Below are 5,638 nucleotides of genomic sequence, written 5' to 3'. Positions count from 1 at the left end.
AACAGAACATTATTGTCAGCGCGCTAAATTCAAATATGTAATGGACTATCATTTTATGTATGTAATCTATTAATTTTTTGTAGTACTCTAACACACATAGGATAAGCTGACACATTCATTCCATCAAATAAAAGAGAAGCTGACAAACAAAGAGCCGGCCGGGGTGGCAAGCGGTTCTAGGCGCTTCAGTCTGGAATACCGTGCGACCGCTACGGTCGCAGGTGCGAATGCTGCCTCGGGCATGGATGTGTGTGATGTTCTTAGGTTATTTAGGTTTAAGTAGTTCTAAGTTCTAGGGGACTGATGAACTCAGCTGTTCATAGTGCTCAGAGCCATTTTTGACAAATAAAGGGCGTCGACCCCTATCGGCAAATGTAAAAAACACCGTACCTCTCCATACCATGTCAACGTAGAGTGTGGAGGCAATTGTGTTGGTACATGGTGAAAGACCCCCACGATATCGTAAAACTACAATTTATTAAAAACAAAAAATGAAACAACGATCGACCACAAGCGTCGACAAAGACATTAAGTATGAATCGCGGCAAGGCGTGGACAAATGAAAAAAAAATTATCATTCATTTTTCTTTGTACACGATTTTGTTTTCTCACTCTCTCATATGTAGAAGTTCTGTTAAGATGTGGTGCTCGGTGTATGACGGGCTACCAGTTTTTTGTATCATATATGTTTCGAAATAAGAAAAGACTTGATATCAGCATTAAAAATTTTTATTGAAGTGAAGTGGAACCAAGTAAGGAGGATTTTCTTATTTTTGACACGCACTGGTGTCCTTGAAGTCGGCTGCCAGCATCTACAATTGAAATGTAAGAGAGGACGTCCGATTAGCCCAAATTCGTACACGCAGAACTTTTCTAATAATGAAATTGTAATATACTTTAATTTAATTTTTCCATTCACGTATGTATATTTCTTATATTTTATTTTTTTATTATAACACATACCGTCACTGCAGAATGTTTGAATTTGTCGATGGAGCCACAACCTCACCTCTGCTTGCACCGACTCATCACTGTCAAAGTGAAATCCTCGAAGGTGTTCTGTAAGTTTTGGAAACAGGTGAAAATCGGAAGGGGCCAAGTCGGGACTGTATGGAGGATGACCGATGACAGTGAAACCAATGCGTCAGATTGTTACAGATGTCGCAGCGTACGTGTGTGGACCGGCACTCCCATGCTGAAGGAGAGTGTGCTCCATTTGTGGCCGAACTCCCCGTATTCGAAACTCGATTACAGCACGCTCTAACATACACTCCTGGAAATGGAAAAAAGAACACATTGACACCGGTGTGTCAGACCCACCATACTTGCTCCGGACACTGCGAGAGGGCTGTACAAGCAATGATCACACGCACGGCACAGCGGACACACCAGGAACCGTGGTGTTGGCCGTCGAATGGCGCTAGCTGCGCAGCATTTGTGCACCGCCGCCATCAGTGTCAGCCTGTTTGCCGTGGCATACGGAGCTCCATCGCAGTCTTTAACACTGGTAGCATGCCGCGACAGCGTGGACGTGAACCGTATGTGCAGTTGACGGACTTTGAGCGAGGGCGTATAGTGGGCATGCGGGAGGCCGGGTGGACGTACCGCCGAATTGCTCAACACGTGGGGCGTGAGGTCTCCACAGTACATCGATGTTGTCGCCAGTGGTCGGCGGAAGGTGCACGTGCCCGTCGACCTGGCACCGGACCGCAGCGACGCACGGATGCACGCCAAGACCGTAGGATCCTACGCAGTGCCGTAGGTGACCGCACCGCCACTTCCCAGCAAATTAGGGACACTGTTGCTCCTGGGGTATCGGCGAGGACCATTCGCAACCGTCTCCATGAAGCTGGGCTACGGTCCCGCACACCGTTAGGCCGTCTTCCGCTCACGCCCCAACATCGTGCAGCCCGCCTCCAGTGGTGTCGCGACAGGCGTGAATGGAGGGACGAATGGAGACGTGTCGTCTTCAGCGATGAGAGTCGCTTCTGCCTTGGTGCCAGTGATGGTCGTATGCGTGTTTGGCGCCGTGCAGGTGAGCGCCACAATCAGGACTGCATACGACCGAGGCACACAGGGCCAACACCCGGCATCATGGTGTGGGGAGCGATCTCCTACACTGGCCGTAAACCACTGGTGATCGTCGAGGGGACACTGAATAGTGCACGGTACATCCAAACCGTCATCGAACCCATCGTTCTACCATTCCTAGACCGACAAGGGAACTTGCTGTTCCAACAGGACAATGCACGTCCGCATGTATCCCGTGCCACCCAACGTGCTCTAGAAGGTGTAAGTCAACTACCCTGGCCAGCAAGATCTCCGGATCTGTCCCCCATTGAGCATGTTTGGGACTGGATGAAGCGTCGTCTCACGCGGTCTGCACGTCCAGCACGAACGCTGGTCGAACTGAGGCGCCAGGTGGAAATGGCATGGCAAGCCGTTCCACAGGACTACATCCAGCATCTCTACGATCGTCTCCATGGGAGAATAGCAGCCTGCATTGCTGCGAAAGGTGGATATACACTGTACTAGTGCCGACATTGTGCATGCTCTGTTGCCTGTGTCTATGTGCCTGTGGCTCTGTCAGTGTGATCATGTGATGTATCTGACCCCAGGAATGTGTCAATAAAGTTTCCCCTTCCTGGGACAATGAATTCACGGTGTTCTTATTTCAATTTCCAGGAGTGTATATACCTGTCATCAGTGCGCAGGTTTCGAAAATGCGGGTGTTGACCAAAGACAATCGCTGCTCCAGTGCAAAATCTGCGTACACTCATTTTAGTCACGATCTTTGGTTTATCTGAATCCTCTAAAACACGAGATAGTTATTGCTTTGGGCTAAGTTTGTGTAGTGCTGTGGAGCCAACATAACTGAAAAATATAGATTATGTTTTCCGAAATGATTTCTGCACAAGGATTAAACCCATGGAGGCTAATAATTGTAAGTAATGCCTTGAAGCTGACCATGCAACGTAAATAATTCCTGATACCTCGGCACAGTCAGTGATTATTTGTTTCGTTTCTTTGTCTTGCCTCGGCTACACAACGACTCACACAGTGCAACAAACAATCTGATGATGAATCGGTAAGGGACTTGAAACCGGTAATGGTGTAATAGAAATTGAGCCATCACGAAAGGCAACTGAACGCAGTTATTACTGGAAATCTTTATGGTACCTTTCTTTCGAGCAAAACTTCAATCATCCTCAAGTTATGTCACAAAAGAAACCAAGGAAAATGTTGGTGATAACACATAAAGGCTACACAATGCGCTGAACATGTTGTCCAGCGTGCTATAAGGATGTTGTGAGATTGCATACAAAATTACTTGGTGCCTGGCAGCGCAGATGGCGCGTTAGGGGAGCGGAGAACAGTAGTGGTGGGGGCTTCATTCGGGACAGCACAACGCAGCAGGGCAGGTGTAATTCTACAGATGAAGTCTTTATACAAAAACCTTCTCACAGATCTTCTAAGCTAGAATTAATGAGTCTGCAAATGATCATATTAACAGGTTATATCTGTGCGACTAATGATTTGACAAGTAAAAAAATTAAAATCAATAATATCTACCCAGCATACTGCAAATTCAAACTCATCAGATAAACGTAGAATCAGTCAAAGGAAAATAAAAGCCTGAACACACATGGGAAGAAGGACATGTCCTAAAATTAAAAAAAATAGAGAAAAATATAGTGGACAGCGTCACATAAGCGACATTGAAATGTAAGTTACATAACTAATAGATTATTAATTGCTGGCCTTCCGTTTACTTGCTGTAGTCAGAATGTAACGCTTGAAACTCATAATCATCATTTGTGTCATCAGAAGCACCAGCATGAAGATTAATATGAACTTCTTGCATTTTGTCCGTTCATTGTTACAGTTCAGTATACCTCTTTTCGACACCTTCCACATGTTTGCAAACTGCTTCCCATTCCAGTTCAGTGAGAAAGGCAGATTCTTCCTCAGCTAGTTTCCACACATTCCCAAACTTAAAAGTAGCATTCTTTATAACAAGACAATTCTTTACTTATGCTCACATCATTTCTGTTGCCTTTAGTTCTGGGTAATGGGGTGGCAACTGGAGAACAGAATGTCCATAATGTGCCAGAAACTTGTCTACAGTAAAGACATTTCTGGACTGTTGCTTTTTATTGAGGTGTATTGTTTTTCCAAACCGAATATTTCGAGAAGTTAACTAATTTGCCATCTCAGCTTTCTTGCTGTTATTTGCCAGTGTTTTTCCTTCTAGCACGTTCCGATAAGTCGCTTTGTTAATCGCAATAACGGAGTTTCTCGGCAGGTTGGGTTTTAATTTCTGTCCCAGTCTCCTGATACAAAGACGCTAATTCAGTCGAGCTGCAATGTATAATAATGGCTCAAACAACTTTGAAAAATTTATAGTATTTACCTCTTTATGATAATGTTCCGTTTTACTCCCTGAATTGAATATCAAAAGCGGATTTGGAACAGAACCACATTTATCATGTCAGATTCTATGTGGAAGCAAATTTCTCCAGAGACTGGACCTGTTTCAAGTAGTAAAGGGTACAGCAATATGTCGCAAAAAATGTTTATTGGAAATACAGATTTCGGTCACTGTGTAGCCATATTCAGTGCTAAAAGACATATAAAGAGGCAGTTACACTAACGTAACAGGCATGCCGTATTATGTGTACAGTTGTATAAGCTTTACCTGTGAGTCAGTGATAAAATGTATACCAGTAAATGAAGTTAAAACATTAAAACCAATTTTACACACATAGTCCCAGGTGGAGTATTCATGTCAAAGGTTGAATTCACACTGGTCACTGTTTACAGTCACAACACAGATGGCTTCAGAGTATGTCCTATCAGTCTCCTATGCTCTCTTACATATATTAACTTTATTATACAATTCGTATGTTTTGTCATTTTATTTATTGTTTTATACTTTTAAAAATTATCTGCCTAAAACAAATAATGTGGTTGTAACTACGAACAGTGACCGAATTTTCACAGTTGTACATATGTGGTTGTTTGAATTAACCATTGGCATCGATTACTGCCGCACACTTTACAGCTGAATGTAATTTAATAAATATAAAAATCTTAATCAGAAGAGTAAATTAATAAACACAAAGGAATAACTGACATTGGGTGCGAGTGGATATTTATTTAAATCAATAGGGAAGGTTGAAAATTTGTGGCGGACCGGGATTTTAACCCGGGTCTACTACTCACTAGGCAGATGCGCTGACCACTGCGCCATCCGCACAAGATGGTCATTGGAACTGCACGGTCTATCATAGCACACCTTTCATCAGACCAAAAATTCTCATCCTTTTTACACACTACGAATATAGTGGCCTTTGCCCATTATCCCCATTAATCGCCGATTCCCGTAAGAGTTCTAGCGGACATGTCCGACAGAACAGACGCCATTTTGATCCAGCGGCCACTATTAATGGAAACACAAAAGAGTTACAGGCTTTGACTGCGAGTGGGCATTGATTTAAATCACCGGGAAATGTTGAAAATTTGTACCAGTCCGGAATTTGAACTCAGGTCTCTTGCTTACTATATGTCATATATAAAGAAAGAGCCAGTATGTACCAGCCATGAGGAAGACGGGACATACAAATAGGAAAACTCA

General features: G+C 43.7%; 1 non-coding gene across 1 annotated transcript; it reads right to left on the bottom strand.

The window, feature by feature from the left end:
- Positions 1–5,187: 5,187 nt before the first annotated feature.
- Trnat-agu lies at positions 5,188–5,260 on the bottom strand. The gene has a single exon. It is a non-coding gene; the product is annotated as a tRNA-Thr (tRNA).
- Between the last annotated feature and the right edge of the window lie 378 nt (positions 5,261–5,638).

The sequence above is a fragment of the Schistocerca americana genome, chromosome 4 (genome assembly GCF_021461395.2).
Source record: "Schistocerca americana isolate TAMUIC-IGC-003095 chromosome 4, iqSchAmer2.1, whole genome shotgun sequence".
Taxonomy (NCBI): Eukaryota; Metazoa; Arthropoda; class Insecta; order Orthoptera; family Acrididae; genus Schistocerca; species Schistocerca americana.
This window is presented reverse-complemented; position numbering and strand designations above follow the sequence as displayed.